This window comes from Balaenoptera acutorostrata, chromosome 11 (assembly GCF_949987535.1).
Source record: "Balaenoptera acutorostrata chromosome 11, mBalAcu1.1, whole genome shotgun sequence".
Taxonomy (NCBI): domain Eukaryota; kingdom Metazoa; phylum Chordata; class Mammalia; order Artiodactyla; family Balaenopteridae; genus Balaenoptera; species Balaenoptera acutorostrata.
This window is the reverse complement of record NC_080074.1, coordinates 107,035,068-107,056,083: the sequence shown is the minus strand read 5'-3', so window position 1 is coordinate 107,056,083 and position 21,016 is coordinate 107,035,068. Positions and strand designations below refer to the sequence as shown.

Below are 21,016 nucleotides of genomic sequence, written 5' to 3'. Positions count from 1 at the left end.
CATAGAAGAAGAATGCTCTGCTTTAAGAAAGGGACCCAGAAAGGATATTGACTTTGTCTTGACAAAAGGTGAGGTTAATACCGTCTATATCAAGGAACTGGTGTCAACTTTCAACTTTGGTTGAAAGAAAGTCTACTCACTTTCAAGCAAAGTTCTTTAGGAAGATGCCCCAATTTGAAGAACATATGTAAATATTGCTAATCCCATGCAAAGGCTCATAGGCTCGCAAAGTATGAGAAGGACCATCAGAGATCAATTCTAGTCCAATATCCTCATCGGATTAGATAACTGAGGCCAAGATGGAGTAACCTACCGAAAGGCACACACAGATATCTGCTTCAGTTCTCTCCATATTTTCTTTTCGCTCTCTAATCCCGAAACTTGAGGATCCCCGGTCTCTTTGTTTCCCTTCTCGATAGGATCAGAAAGAAAATTCCAGTTGTGTTGTGCGGCGGCTACTGAGCGCAACGAATACGTGCCCTTTAATCGCATCCTCTCTCCTCCCCATCTGGCCGGCTTTGATGTGCCCACCGTCCTTTTCCATTGGCCATTTCGCGCGGTTCCTCGCCCCCTTCTAAGGTTCTCAACCAATCAGCTTCTCCCTGGCCCCTCGGGGCGGGCTTTGAGGAATGTACCACTGGACCCGCGGGGGAGGGGGTGGAGAGGAAGAAGGGTGTGGCGGCGGCTCCTTTCCTTAACTTCTGCATAGAACCATGAGCTTCTGGCAGAGTCTGAGCCTACGGGTAGCGACGGCGTCCCTGGGGTTAGGAGGCACAGCGGGTTCCGGGGGCGCGGTGATGTCAGCGCCCCGAGGCCGGTGTCCGGTGGTCGCGCCCCGGGGGCCGCAGCCCCGCCCTCACATGTGCCCGCCCCGCCCGGCGGTAGCGCTGCTACCTCAGCAGCCGCCGCGGTGCAGCCCGCGCGGGACGCCGAACGCTGAGGAGCGGCCGCGGGTTGAGGCGCTGGCCGGAGCGGGGTCGCCGCGGGGCTGGGGCGCCGGACGCCGCGGCCGAAGGGCCGAGGGGCGAGGTGCGGGACTGCGGGCTGCGGCCGGGACGCCGGCGCACTGCGGCATGAGGCGGAGGTGAGACGGGCTCTGGACCGGGCCGGGACCCGCGCAGGCCGGGCGCCTCCCTCTGGCCGCCGCGGCCCCGGAGCGGAAGGCGGGCCCGGGTCCAGGGCGGCGGGCGGCGGGTGGCGGGCGGGAGGCTCGGCGCGCTTGCCGGGGGCGCTGTCCGAGGCCGGGCACGAGGGGGCCTGCAGGCCGCCGGCGAGTCCGCGAGCGGACGCGCCGCCGAGAAGCCGCGCCGGGGAGCGCGGGCGCGGCGGGGCCTTGACCACTCGTTCTTCTCGTGGCCCCCGTCCCCTCAGGTCCCCACGTGTCTCCCATCCTGTGTCCCCCTTGTCCCTCCTTCCCTCCAGGTCCTCCCATGTCCCCCATCCCCCTTCTCCTCGTCCCCTCGTCTCTCCGTACCCCCTATTCCCCCGTGTCCACCATCTCCCGGTGTCCCCATCCTCCCCATGTTCCTCCATCCCCCCTGTGCCCCTGTCCCCCCGTGTCCCCCCGTCCCCTATGTGCCCCTGTCCCCCGTGTCCCCCCGTCCCCTATGTGCCCCTGTCCCCCGTGTCCCCCATCCCCTGTGTCTCCCATCCCCCCGTGACCCCCGTCCCCCGTGTCCCCATCCCCTCGTGTTTCCCCATCTCCCGTGTGCCCCTGTCCGCCTGTGTCCCCCCGTCCCCCGTGTCCACCCCGTCCGCTGAGGCGCACGGACCGCCCTCGTCTCCCGATTCCCCTCCAGACTCAGTTCAGGGAAAGCGTCTCCAGCCATACACCCCGCGTGTGAGGTCTAAGGTGGCGGCTCTTTACCGCGGGCAGCAGTTACCGCCGACATCAGGGCTTAGTGCCGAGACATGGAGGTGTCTTGGGAGCAGTGTTTCTTCAAGGCTTACCACCTTCTCATCTTTTGGGTTGTGGATGGAGAGATGGCGTGTAAACTTTGCAAGTCCCATCCGTGTGACAGTTTGCCGGGGAGACAGTCGTTTGGATCGCACCCCAGGGTGCGGATGAGGCGGGTGTTGTAGTGAGCAGGGCCGTGCCCCTCAGTTGCGGGGCCAGCAGGAGGGCTCTGTGCCTCACCACCTGGCCACACCGATGCCAGTTCCTTGTTGCGGTGGTTCTCCTGTGAGCACATCTGTAAGGGTCCCTCAGGAGGATAGCACAGGGACCTCCCTGGCGGTCCAGTGGGTAAGAGCCCGTGCTCCCAATGCCGGGGGTGCGGGTCCGATCCCTGCTCGGGGAGCTAGATCCTGCATGTCCCTTGGTGCGGCCAAAGGGAAGAAGAGAAGAGAGGCTAGTATAAACTTCTTATTTGATCTTCAGACGGACCTGGTCAGAAACTTGACTCAGGTTGTTGTGGCCCTACAGTGAATGCTTCTTGTGCTCCAGGTTTTAAAAATTTTTTAACTTTTTGGATAGTATATTAAATACCATGAGTTAATTCCAGAATTATAGGAAAAACAGGGTTTAGATGTTCCTCTTGCAAAGAATCTTTAGGAACTTGGACCTGGTTCCTAGCTAAGCCTCCTTTTTGTGTTCACAGCACTAACCTTTGAAATGTCTGGAACTTGACTGCTAGGTTGTGAGGTTTTTTCCCCCCACCTGGGATGGTCCAGGTGACTGCTGCTTCCTGGTGTTCTAGGTGCTGGGGAGAAAATGGGCTTTGGAGTAATGTATACCAAGTATTTAGTGCAATGCCTGGCACACAGTAGATGTTTAATAACCACAAATGATTTTCTTCTTTCCTGTCTGGTTTTGGGAGACCCATGGATGATGAAATCAGATGCAGTTTTGTTTGCATGCTCCCTTCTTAAGTTAGGACTAGTCCCCCAACCTCCCCACTCCTCTTCCCATCCCAACCCCTAGCTCTCACACCAAAATTTTTATGGTACGTTAAAAATGAAACTCAAACCTCCGGACCTAGAAGTAAATATCAAACAAGAAAGAATTGAGCTCTTCCTTCCAGCTCATGTGTGCATTTTTTCAGAAAGGATGGTGTACACCGTGGAAGAGGTCTTACACTGCTCACACAGGTGAATAAATGGTCAGAGTGGACCCTTTCTTGGGTCTGTTGAGAAGTCCTGTGGGTAAGGATTTTGGTTGTCATTGGTTTAACCTGTCCGGGCGGAACCATAAACTCTTCCTAATTTCTGGCATCGGGATGTAAGAAATGGCCCAGAGTGGGTGACACCTGACCAGCAGGCAGGGCATGGTCCTAGATTTGTGGGCTCTGCCTCTGAACTGGGGTTTACATGTACCCCCTCCTGCTTGTACCAGGCTCCATGTGACCAGATTAAAAGGCTGTCAAACCCAATGTTCTTGAAACAGTAAGTAGCATCATGGTTTATGTATGTCCCATAATATTGGGAGTCACATTTTAATAATAATCATACTCTGGATTTATTTATTGCTTTTCTTTGAAGAAGTGAAAGCTTTTTCATCGCCTGTTATCATTGATTTGTTTTTGTCTCCGAGGTCATCAAGTTTAGTGCAGTGTGTTATTCCTACCTTATAGATGAAGAAATGGAGGTGATGTGATTTGTTCTAAGTAGTGAGTTGATGCCTGAATTGGGCTTCAACTGAGTTTTCCTCCTTATGGTATTTCTTTCTTTCTTTCTTTTTTTTTAACATCTTTATTGGAGTATAATTGCTTTACAATGGTGTGTTAGTTTCTGCTTTATAACAAAATGAATCAGCTATACGTATACATATATCCCCATATCCCCTCCCTCTTGCGTCTCCCTCCCACCCTCCCTATTCCACCCCTCTAGGTGGTCACAAAGCACCGAGCTGATGTCCCTGTGCTATGCGGCTGCTTCCCACTAGCTAGCTATTTTACGTTTGGTAGTGTATATATGTCCATGCCACTCTCTCACTTCGTCCCAGCTTACCCTTCCCCCTCCCCGTGTCCTCAAGTCCATTCTCTACATCTGTGTCTTTGTTCCTGTCCTGCCTCTAGGTTCTTCAGAACCTTTTTTTTTTGTTTTTTAGATTCCATATATATGTGTTAGCATATGGTATTTGTTTTTCTTTCTGACTTACTTCACCCTGTAGAACAGACTCTAGGTCCACCCACCTCACTACAAATAACTCAGTTTCATTTCTTTTTATGGCTGAGTCGTATTCCATTGTATATATGTGCCACATCTTTATCCATTCGTCTGTCGATGGGACACTTAGGTTGCTTCCATGTGGCATTTCACTGATTCGTTTGTAGGGGGAAAAAAAACCCTCTTTTTTTGGAACCTGGAAAACTTAAAGACACCAGACCATTGTGCTTTTTAGATTACTAGATAGCTAAGAATAGTTAGCATTTGTTGGGTGCTTATGTGTGGGAGCCTATGCCATCACCTCATTTCTTCCCCACGACAGTGTACAAGGTGGGACGTTTATTTTCCCTGGTTTTACATGAACTAGGGTTTGGTGAGACCCAGGTCAAGGCAGTGACAGAAAGCAGGGCTGGCGCTCAGAGCTGGGCTGATTCTGAAGTGTGTGCTCCTAACCTCCATGCTTTAGTGGAGACTGGGGAGTAGACGGCAGAGTCCCTGACACCTGTTGCTGCTGCTTCTCTGGGTCTGACGGGCTGTGGTTTTACGGGGGCTTTAGTTTTCTTTCTTTCTTTTTTAAAAATAAATTTATTTATTTATTTTTGGCTGTGTTGGGTCTTCGTTGCTGCACGGGCTTCCTCTCGTTGTGGCGAGCAGGGACTACTCTTCGTGGCGGTGCACGGGCTTCTCATTGCGGTGGCTTCTCTTGTTGCGGAGCACGGGCTCTAGGCGCGCGGGCTTCAGTAGTTGTGGCACGCGGGCTCAGCAGTTGTGGCTCACGGGCTCTAGAGTGCAGGCTCAGTAGTTGTGGTGCACGGGCTTAGTTGCTCCGCGGCATGTGGGATCTTCCCGGACCAAGGGCTCGAACCCTTGTCACCTTGTCATTGGCAGGCGGACTCTTAACCACTGTGCTACCAGGGAGGTCCCTGGGGGCTTTAGTTTTCATTGAAGTAGAATAGTAGAAAAGATTCTGGGCTTTTCTTGGACCAGAAGCGTTCTTTAGCCAGATCATTAGTTTAGAAAAAATAGAGCTGAAAAACGATCTTTATTTGGAGAGTGTGAAATATTTAATGAGGCCAGATGGGGAGACTAGGGATAGAGAGAATTGAAATGGTTTGTGGGCGGAGGAAATTTGTGATATTCTAACCCAGGGGACACCTTTAGTACACAGGCTTTTTAACTTAAGTGGCAGGTTGAAATTGTAAACCTGGAGGCATGGCACTTGGGCTAGAATCTGTGCAGTAAATAAGGCTCTCAGTTTCTGCTTTAGATGGCAGAGTTGAAAATCTGATTCTTCTTTGGTCTTTAACTTCTACAAATAATGCGGTACATTGTGGGAATGGTGGGAATATTGTTGGGAAATTCACCTAAACTCTCTGTGGACTTCCCCTTCCTCCAGCCACCCCTTCTGTCACCTTTGGTTCCACTTTTCAGAATTCAGCTCTGAACCTGTGGAATGGGGTGGGGTGGTGGAGGGCATCGGGCTCTGAGGTGTGTGGTACACACCAGGGGACAGAACAACATCCCTGCCCCCTGGGGCTCAGCTGCACGTGACCTGCTGTTTTCTTGGTGTGGGCTTTAGCTGTCTTGAGGTGTATGGTCATTGTTATCAAGAAACTGGGGAGGGGGGACAGGCAAACTATCCCCCTAAACCCTGCAGTTCATTGACTTTTTGTCAGTGTCAAGTTTCACAGAGAAGAGAAAATTGCCACAAGTTAAAAAAAAAAAAAAGAAAGTGGTGACAATCAGATTAAAGAAGGGAGAAGAAGTAGGACTGTTGGTTTGTACCCTGGTGAAAGGTGGAAGACAAAGGGCAGAAGCTTCTGCTAAGAGGTCAGGTCCCTGGCAGGAGCAGCGCCTCCAGTCTCTGTGCCGGAGGACGGACAAGCTCGTGTGCGTGTGTGGATGAACACCGGGAGAGGGGTCTTTCTGTGTTAGGCGGGTCTACAGAGGCCTGTTTAACCGTTGACCTAGTGACCTAGTGAAGGGTCCGGTCTGGTTAACTCTGGAAGGAGAGGAACAGTACTCCATCAAGTGGTTAACTAGTAGCTTTTATTGATTTTTTCCTTACTGTTAAAACAAATAACTACATGAAAGGCGGAGTGAAACTTTGGTTGGTCCCAGCTTTGCCCTGTCTCCTGCCCTGCCTCTTTTCTGTTGCTGATTAAGCAAAATATGGAGGAGGCTTGAGTCCCTGTGTCTGTGCTGGAGCTTGGGAGAGAGAGGGGCAGAGCAGCCCAGAGGGAAGACCAAGGGTAGGCAATTCTTCCTCCAGCCCCGGTCGCCCCCCGGATTATGCCAACAAACCTCCACGCAGGTTGTCCCCGGCCTACAGAAAGCCGGCTTACAAAGGTCCCGGCTACCTTCTTTGCTGCCTTCCTCACACACCCACCCCGACGACCAGGCTGCCTTGTGATTGCCAGCGCTGGGTCTGTGAGTAGCAGAGGAAGAGAAGTGGGGAGAGTAGCACCCCGATGGTGGCGTCTGCAGTCCCGCGTCCAGGCCGTTAGCTGTGTGCCGATCCTGTTCTGAGTGGGTGCATGGTGACTGCACTCAGTCCTCCTGGCCGCCCGAGCGGGTCGGTGCTGCTATGGCCCCTGTTTCCTGCACACAGAGAGCTCAGTGATTGCCCCGTTAGAAAAGGTGGACTTAGGCTTCATTCAGACTCAGGCATTCGGTTCTGGAGTTGTGCTCTCACGGACCAGTCAAGGGCAGCTGACTTACCTCTGTCATGGGGGTCAGCCCTTCCTCTCTTCCAACCTTCCCTGCACTGTTTCACATTGTCCCTCTCTTCACTTTTGAGTTATCTGTTTGAAATGCTACAGGAGAGATGCGTTTAGGTTAACTCGCATATTCCTTTAAAAAGGGGGCGGGGTCAGAGGAGGTAATTCTGAAGCATTCAGAGGGGAACACAGGTGGGCTTCCCAGAAGGGACACTTAGGACAGTGTAGTCTTCGGGGACCTAGTGGCTGGACCATGGGATCTGGAAAGAGGGTTGATTACAGGTCTGTCTGAAAAGCTGAGGAAACCCTTGCCCTTCCCTCCTCTACTTTTTTGCCCCGCATGGGTTTCTGATTCCCAAAACCTAGAGCTCGCGCAAACCCTATCATTGCCCTAGCTCAACTACTTTATGGATGATTTTTATTTAATTTATTTATTCTGTTTTTCTGAACGAGGTAGTGTGGGATCCTAACCACTATTTGGAACAGAACGTTTTACCCAGTTTGGTCATGACTGGTCAGAGCCATTTGTTTCCCTGTGAAAAAGGAAAAGGAAATATTTTAACTAGTGACACGGTCATGTTTCAGTTTGTTTCCAAAGCAGATAGGCTTTTCTCAAAACCAGACTTGCAGATGTAGGGAAAACAAATCAACCTTCTGCCTTTGGCATTTTTAAGCACCCTTAGACAAGTAGGTACCATGGGCAATTATATAGGAGTAGCCATCACCTACCGAGCGCTACGGTTGGCCAGACACAGCCCAGCGCCTTATGTGCACACGCCACTTCTAGTCTCCTGCTTCACACTAGGGAAACTTGCAGAGAGGCTAAGGTCCGTAACCTCAAATAAGTTGCTGAGGCTGGATGACTCCAAATCCTGTGCGTCTAATTACCTCGCTGTAAGGTGACATATTGAGGGAGCAAAAAGAAGAGGAAGCAAGGAAGAAAAAGACAGTATGGGGCAGGGGAGAGAAATGGGAGAGATGGCAGTGTGCCTGGGCCCCCAGGACTCACTGGACGCTGTGTGCCTCAGTGGGCTGAGCAGGGCCCAGAGACTCCTCGGACCTCGACCACCCTCAGGGAGCTCGGGGACAGAGGGGCCGGAACCTAAGAGCTTTGACTTCATGCTGGGGCTTCCTCTTAGCACATGTTTATTGAGCAGCTACTATATGTAAGGCACGTGCCAGACAATAAGACGCTGTCCGCCTGCAAGGGGGGAAAGCACAGATGCAGAAAACCATAATGTGTTGTGATTAGTGGCTCCACTGGCCTGGGAGCCCTGAACATGGAGTGGTAAGAAAATTTATGCTAACGGGCAAAATATTTTTTTGTCCATTTGGTTTTGTTAATTTCATACACATAAGATTGAGAATTTGTAGAATTTACCCCCGTGGCTATTGTTTCAGGAATGTTTGTATATTTGCAAACCGCGGATCTGTTTGCAGCTGCTCTCTGAGGACCAGCCCAGCACCTTGGCTGTAGGAAAGGATGGGGCCACCTCCCCTTCCTGAAGGCTGCCCTTTGGCCCAGCACCACTGCCATCTGTGGCTTGTGCTGCTTGCCTTGGAGGTGCCAGTGCCCTGGGCTGCTGGAGTACCGTTTCCCAGGTGCTCTAACGGGTGGGAGCAGTCGTGAGCAGGGAGGCGCTTAACCGATGCTTTGGGAATTAGATTGGACCATGTTACCTCCGAGGCTCCTTTCTAACTCCAGGACCCTGATACTGTGCCTACAGGGACCTGGGAACTCGGTGGTCGCCTTGTGCTGGTGCCTGCCAGCCCTCCCACTCCTCCTTCCTTCAGTATCTCTTTGTCATGTCTGTATTTGGAAGCTGATCTATTGTGGGAAAGGCCTAATGGGACTTCTTGCTGGGTATGCTCAGTGAGATACAGTTTTTGCTTGTGTTTTAATCTTTTATTTTAGAAGACCTTTGGATCACTATGATCAAGTCCATTCAAATAGAAATTACTTACATCTCCTGGCAGTGGTTAAGCATCTTCCCCTCTGCTCCCTGCTATATTGGTTGAGTTGACTCCATTTGGTAATAACATTTAGGACCCTTTCACATGTTGCTAAATGAAATATTCTCTGTGTCCATGACCAGTGACCTCAGAGAAGAGTTCATCAGCTTAAAGATATCCTTGCTTTAAGCAAAGTTGCTGTATGAAAATGTGGATTGACCTCCAAAATATAATTGTGTGTATCTGTACTTCTTGGCTTTAAATTTAATTCTTCACAGTAAAGGAATTTTGCAACAGAATTCCTTCTCAAGGAATTCAGAATTTTGCTTTTCTGTATACAACTTTCCCAGGCAGTCTGATCTTCCAACGTTGGTGGAAGTAGCTGCCTGTCACTTTTACCTGCGTTGCTCTCTCCGAGCCCTACACAGATGCAGCCTCAGAACCGCAGATGGTACTAGCCCCGGCCTCTACAGGCTTCCAGGCTCTGTCCCGGCTATCAGTCAGGTCTGGCAGTGCCTGGCTGGCCAGCCTCTCCGCATGCAACATTCATTTGCACACCAGCAGCCGTCTGGACCGTGGTGCAGTTGCTCCCCTCTCGTGCTTGTTTCCAAGCTGCTTCTGCAGGCTTTTATGAGGCCCAGGTGCTTGGGCATATGCACCAGGCAGGAAAAGCCAGGGTGGAGTATAGATTGTTCCCTGGTAGGACAGTGAAGGAGGGCAAGGGATTTGGCTGAAAACCTTACTTATATTAAGGTGTGGGAAAGGTGGAAAGGGAACTAATTTATCCGGAGTATGCTTTATCAGTACACTGTCATGACATGACAATCTCCTTTAATCCTTATAACAATCTTGGGAGGTTACATATATGATGCCCACTTAACAGGCTGGGAAACACGAGGCTCAGTGACGATAGGTCGCTTGCCTGAGATCTCTTAGCTGGTGAAGGGTGGAGCGAAATTAGAGTAAAACCCAAAATGTGGGAGTGAGTCTCTGTTTTCCTGGTTCACACCTGGGCTTTGCAATCTTCAAGCCCCGCTTCTCCATGCCCAGGTTTCAGGGGTTGCCTGAATAATCTTACCTGAGAAAGAAGTCCAGAGGAAGAGGAAAGAAAGAAGGAATGACATTTTCCCGGGTTCCATGTCACTGTAAAGAAAAAAATCTTGCCTGCCATTCCAGTTCTACAAGGATCAAGCCATTAGCCACTGCAGTTGCCCACTGACAGTGCAGCCTGAGAGGAATTCAGGATGGAGAAAAACAACCATCCTGTGCTTTGGATATGCCGGCCCCTGGATAGTTAAGATGCATATCTCAGGAAGAATTTCAATGACCCCAGATTCTTGCATCTTCCCATATGCAGAAAAGCAGTAAAATCGATGACTCATCTTTTTATGCTTGACTACATGTTTCTCCGGACAAAAAAGTTCATGTATACCCTGGCTCTTCCCTTTCCTCTTCGGAGCGGCTCCTCGGAGCTGTCAGAGAGGCTGTCTCCCGGGCTGTAGTCCTCAGTAAGGTCCCAAGTGAAACTTAACACCGCCCCTCTCTCTCTCTGTTTCTCTCTCTCTCTCTCACACACACACACACACACACACACAGAGACACACTCACTCACTCCCCACAATGTGTAGTGGTAAGGAGCATGAATTCTGGAACTAGACTTCTGCATCATTTACTAGGGTGTGTGACCTTGTGTATGTTATTTAACCTCCCTGGGCCTCAGTTTCTCCATCTGTGCAATAGCATGACAGTCCTATGTGCTTGGTGTGGCTGTGAGCATTTAGAATCCTGCCGGCACTTGATAAGCAGCAGTGAACACCCTGAGTGTTAGCTGGTACTGTTATTGACTGAAGGGACAGTCTCCGGGGGAGCATGTGTGGCCCCGTGCTTACCAGTGTGAAAGCACCCCAAACATACCCCCCAGCTGCTGCTCTCTGTCTCATTATTCTCTGCCTCATCCCTGGCTCTGCATTGTTTTTCTTCTTAGCAACTCTTTGGACTTCCTGGAATAATTTGTTCATTAATTTATCATCTGTTGGGCCCCTTCTCCGCATGTTGCCCTGTACTGGGTGTTAGGGCAGGGCCCAGGTTCCTAGCGGTATTTGACCTTGTCCCTGGTTCAGAAGATACAATATGAATGCACAAGACGGTTGGGTAAGGGAAGAAGAAAAGCAGTGAAGTGCTAAATGGCACAGACAGGTGACTCCAGTCTTTGGGGAGAACAAGGACAATAAGTTACCTTTTGAGTCTTTATTACATGCACAGCGCTGGTTTACACGCTCTACGTGCATTGTCAGCCCTGCAGTCCAGGTGCTGCTCTGGCACCCCTGCTTTGCAGATGAGGACAGACACCCAAGTGTCTCGTCCAAGGGCACATGAGTGAGAGGAGCCTGGGGTTTGGACCCTAGTCCGCTGACTCGTGGGCCTGCATAGGCTGTGTCCCAGCTCATTGGTAGGGTTGTCTAGGCGAGGTGAAGGGGTGCCTGGAAAGAGAGTGAGCACGGCGCACCAGGGCCTCGGTGAGTGAGGAGGCCAGCCTGGTGGGGTTGGAGTTGAGCTCAGTGTTCATGGACCGCAGAGCCACATTGGGTCTGGGTGTTGGGAAATGAGTGAGATGCGTTCCTTGCCCTCTGGAACCTTACTGTAGCTGGGGAGACAGACACGCAAATAGATGATTTCAGTGTAGTGTGGTAGGGGCTGTGATGAGGGTAAGTATAGGGTGCTGTGGAAGCAGAGGAGAGGAAACCAGGAAATGTTCCTTTCCCAGCGTCTCCCAGCGTCTTGAAAGGCAAGTTAGCAGTGAGCTTAGCAGTTGAAGGCAAGAAGAGCTAGCTTTCTATTCTTTCTTTCTTTCTTTTCTTTTTTTTTTTTTTAATATTTATTTTTGGCTGTGTTGGGTCTTCGTTTCTGTACGAGGGCTTTCTCTAGTTGCGGCAAGCGGGGGCCACTCTTCATCGCGGTGCGCGGGCCTCTCACTATCGCGGCCTCTCTTGTTGCGGAGCACAGGCTCCAGACGCGCAGGCTCAGTAGTTGTGGCTCACAGGCCCAGTTGCTCCGCGGCATGTGGAATCCTCCCAGACCAGGGCTCGAACCCGTGTCCCCTGCGTTAGCAGGCAAACTCTCAACCACTGCGCCACCAGGGAAGCCCTTTCTTTCTTTCTTAATTTCTTTCTTTCTTTTTAAATTTTTATTGGAGTATAGTTGATTTACAATGTTGTGTTAGTTTCAGGTGTACAGCAAAGTGAATCAGTTATACATCTATATATATCCACTCTTTTTTTAGATTCTTTTCCCATGTAGGCCATTACAGAGTATTGAGTAAAGTTCCCTGTGCTATGCAGTAGGTTCTTATTAGTTATCTATTTCATATATAGTACTGTGTGTATGTCAACCCAGTCTCCCAATTTATCCCTCCCCCCCCTTATCCCCGGTAACTGTAAGTTTGTTTTCTACATCTGTGACTCTACTTCTGTCTCATAAATACGTTCATTTGTACCCTTTTTTTAGATTCCACATATAAGCAATATCACAGGATATTTGTCTTTCTGTGTCTGACTTCACTCCTTATGACAAAGGCAGAGGGTAGCATGAACAAAAGCATGGCTTTTTGGGCTTGTCTTGCTAAAAGCAAGGTTGCTCACCTGGTCTGATGGATGCCAGGATACAGTGTGAAGTTTATAAGCAAGGGAGAGTTCATCAGAGGTGTTTGAACACAGAGCAACAGCACAGAAGTAATATTTTTTGTCAGTTAATCTTATGGAATGGGGAGAGATGAAAGTCAGGCAAGACCAGCTATGGGAGGACTTGGCAAACTTTCTCTGTAAAGGGCCAGAAAGTAAGTATTTTAAGTTTCAACGGGCCATATGGTCTCTGATGCAACCACCCGACTGCTATTGTAGTAAGAAAGCAGGTAATTAATTGGTCAATGAATGGGCGCGGCTGTGCGCCAGTAAAGCTTTTATCCCCCACCCCCCAAATCTGAGTTTCATCTAATTCTTCCATGTCACAAAATAGTCATCTGTCGATTTTTTTCCCCAACCATTAAAAAATAAATAAAAACCCTTCTTCACTTGACGGTTGAATTTGGCCCACAGGTCATGGTAATAATTCAGGTGTGAATGACAAGAAACTAGAACAGGATGTCTTCGATGGAGATAGAGAGGCAGGGAGTTGATGCCAGGGGCGCTTTGGAAAGAAGACACTGATTAGATAGAGGAGATAAGGAGAGGGAAGAGACCAGAGGACACCCAAGTTTCAGGTTTGGTGCCTTCCCAGGTTTGGTAAAACTGGTCTTGTTTTCCATGTGCCAAGAATGTGACTTGATTCTGGAGAAAAACCCCAGAGATACTGATTCCTTAGGGGCTCCCAGACTGTCAGCACTGTGAATTCTCCCGACTGTCTCACACACATCTTTGCTGCCTTGGCCTCCAGGTGCTTTAGGCAGGAGGTGGCTGCTGTAGCTGGGTCAGTGGGCCCACCTGTTTGTCGGGGCACAAGAAAAGTTTATCTTTTGGATAACATTTTTAAAAAATTAATTAAATTAATTAATTTATTTTTGGCTGCATTGGGTCTTCGTTGCGGTGCGTGGGCTTCTCAGTGCGGTGGCTTCTCTTGTTGCAGAGCACGGGCTCTAGGCGCACGGGTGTCAGTAGTTGTGGTGCGAGAGCTCTGTAGTTGTGGCTCACGGGCTCTAGAGCACAGGCTCAGTAGTTGTGGCGCACAGGCTTAGTTGCTCCGCGGCATGTGGGGATCTTCGTTGCGGTGCGTGGGCTTCTCAGTGCGGTGGCTTCTCTTGTTGCAGAGCACGGGCTCTAGGCGCGTGGGCTTCAGTAGTTGTGGTGCGAGGGCTCTGTAGTTGTGGCTCACGGGCTCTAGCGCGCAGGCTCAGTAGTTGTGGCGCGCAGGCTTAGTTGCTCCACGGCATGTGGGATCTTCCCGGACCAAGGCTCGAACCCATGTCCCCTGCACTGGCAGGCGGATTCTTAACCTCTGTGCTAGCAGGGAAGCCCTCTTTTGGGTAACTTTTGATGTCGTTTCAGACTTACAGATAAGTGGTAAGAGCAGTACTGGGAGTTCCCTTGTACCATTCCCTAAATTTGTTAATTAGATTTTATTATTTACACTTTGCCCCATTTGCTTTATCATTCTTCCCCTGCCGACCTGGGTTCCCATTCCAGCTCTGCCTTTAGTGGCTGTGGAATCCTGGACCAGTGTCTTAATCTCTCCAGACCTCGGCTGTCACCTCCCTCGTAGAGTCCTAGTAAAATTTGATGAAATGATATACACGAAATGCCAAGTGTGATATCGCCTGGCTGGTAGCATATGGTCAGTAAATGTTAGTTCTTTTCGTTCCTCAGCACCCCTGGAAGAAGTGAGTCAGTGAAGGAAGCGGGCTGGCAGGGAGGAGCAGGGGAAATCCTGAGTCTAGGTGTAGAGAGAGGGACAAAAACAGTATGTCAGAGATGTGACCATGAGAAGGAGCTGTTTATTATCAAACTTTGACACTAAGATGAGGGTTTAGTTTTTTTGTTTTTTTGTAACTTTATTTTGATATAATTTCAGAAGAGGCAAGAATAGTACAGGGAGCTCTTGTTCCATAAACACACATTGTTTTCGTTTTGCCCCATTTGCTTTTTCATATTTTTTGCTTCTCTTTGAATAAACTAGGGACATTCAGCCCTAAATAATTGAGTGTTTATTTCCTAGGAACAGGGATATTCTCTTAGATTTTGACAGGGAGCCTTAGGTTCTAAAATTGGGAAGTGGCATGGTGTGAAAGTACTTGGGGAAGATGGGCTGAAGGCCAGGGGTCCTGTGGGCGGGCAGTTTGGAATAATTTCCACTGGAGGGTGATGAGGGCAAACTGTGACCAGAAGTGGGAGGGATACAGACCCGGGAGATGTTTAGTGGAGTCTTGGGATCGGGGACAGGGAGGGGCAGGGAGTAACTGCGCTGCTTTCTGGCTAGGAGAGCAGCACGCATAACTGAAAAAACAAATTCAGCTTTAGTTTGTACTTGGGAAAATGAAACGTCTCTCCCCTCTTTTGTTCATATTACAGTCTAAGGAAGATAAAGGCCCACCAACTCCTGGCCGATGGGAATAGAGTATCTGCTGCATTCTTTTTTTTTTTTTTCTTTCTTTTTAAGATTTTTTTTGATGTGGACCATTTTTAAAGTCTTTATTGAATTTGTTACAATATTGCTTCTGCTTTATGTTTTGGTTTTTTGGCCGCCACGTATGTGGGGTCTTAGCTCCCCAACCAGGGATTGAACCCGCGCCCCTGCATTGGAAGGCGAAGTCTTAACCACTGGACCACCAGGGAAGTCCCTCTGCTGCCTTCTTAGAGGAGCAGTACTTGAGGCTTTGTCATGAAGCTAGTCGGTAAAGAGGAGCATTCAGGTTAGGGTTAGGGTTAGGTCTCACGTAGACCTAGGAGTCATTAGTGACAAAGGCAGGTGGTAGTAAAGGATGGTGGGAAGCCAAGGACCAAAACCACTCTTGCGAAGGCGGCTGGGCAGGATCCACAGGGAACCAAGGAGAGGAGTACAGACCAGAGACAGAACTGGGAGGGAGGGAGAGCGCCCAAACTGAGCTCCAGCAGCCGGGAGTGGGAGCGGTGGGTGCTTGTGGGGCTCTGTATTTTCCAGTGCAGGAGCCAGAACTTTAAGAGAGCTTTAAGGAACGCCCTGTGAATAATGCCACCCAGGGTGCTAAACCAGATCAGACTGTCGAGGGTTTAAAATTAGCTTCCCAGTGCCTGAGTGTTTTGTGGAAGAAATACCTCAGGGAGAATATATCAAAGAAGGTGTCTTAGATTTGAGCTTATACTAAGTATTAAAAGACCTGCCCCCTGCCCTTTGTAAAAGAAATGTGTTACAGGGAATATTGTGCTAGTCTGTCTGGCTTTCAAAATTCCCAGTTCTAGGAATATCTTGTTATAGGAAAGCCTTGAATCCCTCTGGAGTGTTAGGGGTGAAGTAACTATAGGGTTATATTTTGTTTCCACAAACGTGCATGAGCGCCTTTTGTGTACTAAACACTGGGAGTGTAGGAGTGAACCATGGCCTGCCAGAGCCTGTTCATACCTTGTGGTTAAATTTTAAGGAATTTTGCAAGTTGGTTGTTAAATACAGCTATTATTAAAAATTAATTCTAGGGACTTCCTTGGTGGTCCAGTGATTAAGACTCAGTGCTCCCAGTGCAGGGGGCCTGGGTTCAATCCCTAGTCAAGGAACTAGATCCCTCATGCCACAACTAAAGATCCCTCATGCCACAACTAAAGATCCTGCATGCTGCAACTAAGATCCAGCACAGCCAAATAAATAAATAAATAAATATTTTAAAAATTATAAACTTATAGTTAAATAAATTGTATTTAAAACAAAGGTAACAAATACTCAAAATTCATTACTTCCTCATTATTTTAGCATGAACTATGCTCTCAGGTCTCTTGCCCCATATGGTGGAAATACTGTATAATTGTGAACTATGGTACATTTCGTCCCAGCTCTGTGTTCAGAGATGTACGTAGCTTGAACTTGGCCATGGTGGGAGTATTAACACCACAGAAACCAACAAACACTACACATCAGGGCTTGATTTGTTGTTTTGTTCATTGTCTAAGAAAGTGATGAAAAAATGTTAACATTTGCAGTTTAAACTTAAAGTGTTTTGTGTCCATATCTAGTGCATTGTGAATAGCACAAAAAATTTGAGGAAATACTTTTTTTAGTATTTGAAAAACTAGGGTCCAATTCAGCAAAGAAGCTGCTTATATCATGTTTGATATACATGTTCCTTTTTTTTTTTGCCCGTGCTGCGCAGCATGTGGGATCCTAGTTCCCCGACCAGGGATTGAACCCGAGGCCCCTGCAGAGGATGTGTGGAGCCCTAACCACTGGACCGCCAGGGAAGTCCCAAAATACATCTTTTTTTGTCCAATTTTGTTTTACTCCTTAAGGTAAATGAAAACTAACGTTCACTTATTTATCAGTTGAGTCCATGGATTGGCCATAGATATGAGTTAGACAAAAAAAATCTATGACAAGTTTGTCTGAGAGTCAGTTGGCTACATGGAATTTACAGTAAAGAGCATTATGTATTTTATACTCTATTACTTATTACTATATATTACTATTACATATTTTATTATTATTATATGCTATACATCTTTAATATTTATTTATTTATTTATTTTTGGCTGAGTTGGGTCTTAGTTGCAGCGCGGGCTTCTCTCTAGTTGTGGTGCACGGGCTCCGGAGCGCAAGGGGTCAGTAGTTGTGGTGTGCAGGCTTAGTTGCCCCTCGGCGTGTGGGATCTTAGTTCCCTGACCAGGGCTCGAACCCGTGTCCCCTGCATTGGCGGGTGGATTCTTAACCACTGTGCCATCAGGGAAGACCCTTGTTGTTTTTTTATATCCACCAGCAAAGCATCCTAGAATTCAGGTTTAGAAGAGACTGTAGACAGAGACTATCAGCCTGATGTTTAGGGGGCGTGCTGGGCTGGGAGAAGGGGCTGGAGAGGGCTCCCTGTCTCCTCTGGGCTGGGACCGGCTCACAGGAGCCCCTGAGTGCAGTGGGGGAATTCCTCTAATGAAATCTTTGGTGAAAAGACTCAGCTTTTCTGTTCTCTTTATTTTATCAACATTTGTTGAGTACCTTCTGTGTGCCAGGCCCTGTGTTACTTATGAGAATACAGTGACACAAAAGACATGGTTACTGCTCTAAACAGTTTTATTATATAATTCACATACCATACAGTTCATTAAGTGTAAAATTAACTGGTTTTAAGTATATCCACAGCGTTGTACAACCGTCACCACAATTAATTTTAGAACATTTTTATCATCCCCCAAAGAAACTCTGTACCCATAGCAGTAACTCTCCACTTCTGTCCAGTCCCTCTCCCACTAGCCATAGGCAACCACCAGTCTACTTTCTTTTCTTTTTTTTTTTTTTTAATTATTTTTATTTATTTATTTATTTATTTATGGCTGTGCTGGGTCTTCGTTTCTGTGCGAGGGCTTTCTCTAGTTGCGGCAAGTGGGGTCCACTCTTCATCGCGGTGCACGGGCCTCTCACTGTCGCGGCCGCTCTTGTTGCGGAGCACAGGCTCCAGACGCGCAGGCTCAGTAATTGTGGCTCACGGGCCTAGTTGCTCCGCGGCATGTGGGATCTTCCCAGACCAGGGCTCGAACCCGTGTCCCCTGCATTGGCAGGCAGATTCTCAACCACTGTGCCACCAGGGAAGCCCCCAGTCTACTTTCTGTATCTATAGATTTTGTTATTCTGGACATTTCATATAAATGGAATCATGCAATCTGTGGTTTTCTGTGACTAGATTTTTTTCACTCAGCATAATGTTTCAGAGTTCATCCATGTTGTAGCCTGTATCAGAATTTCATTCCCTTTTATGGCCAAATAATATTCCATTTTATGGATCTACTACATTTTCTTTATCCATTCACCAGTTGATAGACATTCGGCTTTTTGCTATCTTGAATAATGTCGCGATGAACATTCGTGTACAAGTTTCTGTGTGGACATGTGTTTTCATTTCTCTTGTATATATGCCTGCCTAGGAGTGGAATTGCTGGGTCTTGTGATAACTCTGTTTAACATTCTGAGGAGCTGCAGAACTGTTTTCCAAAGTGGCTGCACTATCTTACGTTTCCACCTGCACGGTATGAGGCTTCCGGCTTCTCCACATCCTCGCTACCACTTGCTATTATCCTTTTGGTTCTAGCTGTCTTGGTAGGTGTGAAGGGGTATCTCACTGTGGTTTTTTTTTTTTTTTTTTTTTTTTTTTTAAAGGCTTTTCTTATTTATTTATTTATTTATTTATTTATTTTTGGCTGTGTTGGGTCTTCGGTTCGTGCGAGGGCTTTCTCCAGTTGCGGCAAGCGGGGGCCACTCTTCATCGCGGTGCGGGGACCGCTCTTCATCGCGGTGCGCGGGCCTTTCTCTATCGCGGCCCCTCCCGTCGCGGGGCACAGGCTCCAGACGCGCAGGCTCAGCAATTGTGGCTCACGGGCCTAGTTGCTCCGCGGCATGTGGGATCTTCCCAGACCAGGGCTCGAACCCGTGTCCCCTGCATTAGCAGGCAGACTCTCAACCACTGCGCCACCAGGGAAGCCCTCACTGTGGTTTTGATTAGCATTTTCGTAGTGGTTGATGATGTTGAGCATCTTTTTGTGTACTTATTGACCATTTGTATACCTTCTTCGGAGAAATATCTATTAAAATCCTTTTCCCATTTAAAAATTTGGGTTACTTTTTTAATTATCAAGATGTAAGAGTTCTTTATATATTCTGGAAATGAGTTCCTTATCCGATATATGATTTGCAAATATTTTATCCCACTCTGTGGGCTGTCCTTTCACTTTCTTGACAGTGTTCTGTATGTTTCAAAGTATAAAAGTTGTTAGTTTTGACAGGTCAAATTTGCCCTCAGTTCTTGAGTAAATCCAGATTTACATGACAAATGTCTATGCTTTCAGGTGTTTCTGTTGTATTTAACAAGTCTCTACAGTTGAATAGTCTGTAGCCAGTTTCATAACCTTCAATACTTAGACCTTATGTTAGTGACTTTGTTTTAGCTTTTAGAAACTTAAAATCTTATGAAAGCAGAGACTAAGGCATATAGGCTCTTTATAGCATTTTACTCACTATGTTGCTGGTAAAAACAGCCATAAGCTGATGACTCTTAAACACACTGATTGGGGGCCAGGCTTCTGGGAATAGCTGGAGGTTGGACACAGTATACTGAGGTTGTATTTAAGCATTAAGTCAGGAAAATGGAGCAGTGTCACTTCCCATTGTAGTCTTAACTCTCTTGTGTTATCTAGTGAGATTTTCGGCTCTATTTACTCTAGTATAAGGCATGGAATTTAATAACTAGAAGTGTATCTGGGTTATGGAGATAAGTTACCACAATGAAAAACGTGAACTACCTCCTGCCCTGATCCCTGCAAGATACTTTAGTAGTCTACCTTCTCCCTAGGCTGTTCAGACAAGTCTAAAAAGCAGTAAGACATCTGACTTACGTAGTAGTGTTCTGTTGGCTGTCTCATCTGCTCCCTTCCTACCGCCTGCATAGCAGTAAGTAGGGTAGTATGTCCCCTCGAGAAGGGAGCCAGCACAGGAGGTGGGCTGTCTCTGTCCAAGGTCGCATTCCCACTAGTCGTGGGGATGCTGGGGTCTCCTTGGGGGGACATACTTGGGATTACTTGCAAATGTGGTTTTTCAGTGCCTCATTTGTTCTGTATCCCTTTCTTTATCAGGTATTTCCATTTCTAAGTTGGGGTAAATGAATGTGTTGACTTTTTTCTTTGTATGTAATCTGAACAAGTGGGTATAAACCATGTAGCTGGGGCCTAGAGGGTGTGTGGCGCATAGGAACAGATATGTGAGGGAGAGGAGACCTGGGTAAGGACAGTGGAGAAGGTGAGAAGTCCTGTCTGTGCAAATGCGGGACAGTTGTGGGGTTTATGAAATAGAGCGGGAGTCAAGTAGTGTGTAAGACAGTTTGAAAATTCCCAGGCTTGTTCACTGTTACCCGTGAGGTATCAGAATGCTTTTTTAGCAAGTGTACTTGTGAAATGAAGCATAGTCCCGCGCCCCCACTTTGAACAGAGCTACCTGTGATCAGTGGGTGACAGTGGGTGATGGTGGCATCTTGGATTGCTTCTGGCCTTTCTCTTCTGCAGAACTCAGAACCCTCCACATGGTTTTGTGGTCACTAGGTCAACCCAAGGCTGGAAGTTCTGTCATGGAAGTCACTCTTGGGATGTTTTTGGAACGTCTTTGCCTGCTTTGCTCTTGGTGGGACAGACACCTGAGGACGGCTGTGATGTGGTTAAATGTGAGGGCTCCAGAGCCAGATTGTCTGGGTTTACGTCCATCTTCTAGCACTTAGAACTGTGTGACCTTGAGTACGTGACTGTCCTGTTTCTTGACCCAAGGATGTGGATAATAACATCTATATCACAGGGTTGTCGTGAGGATTAAGTGAAATCTCGTGTGGACTTCATCACAGAGTGAGCCCATATTAAATGTCAGCTACAATAATTGCTGCTGTTCTTGTTGCTATCGTTAATTTGGACCCAGCTCTTATAAGTGAAGTGGGCCATCAGGTTGGGTGTGAGAAGAAATAGCAGCAATCTAGTGACTCCGCTTGTTGAGCTCCTGCGTGTTAGGCCTGCAGTGTGGCTCTTACATGCCTTAGTCCATTTACTTCT

The 21,016-nt window shown here is 48.0% G+C and overlaps 1 protein-coding gene across 18 annotated transcripts in view; it reads left to right on the top strand.

Annotated features, from left to right (window-relative positions):
- Positions 1-852: 852 nt before the first annotated feature.
- Positions 853-21,016, top strand: part of MICAL3 (microtubule associated monooxygenase, calponin and LIM domain containing 3) — a 177,129-nt gene continuing 156,965 nt past the window's right edge. For 6 of the 18 annotated variants that reach the window (XM_057556887.1, XM_057556885.1, XM_057556884.1 and 3 more), the window contains exon 1: positions 854-1,084. The gene's annotated coding sequence lies outside the window, so the exon portion shown is untranslated. Of the gene's footprint in view, positions 1,085-21,016 lie in introns of all 18 variants that reach the window. The other 12 variants (XM_057556881.1, XM_057556879.1, XM_057556880.1 and 9 more) reach the window with 4 other exon arrangements.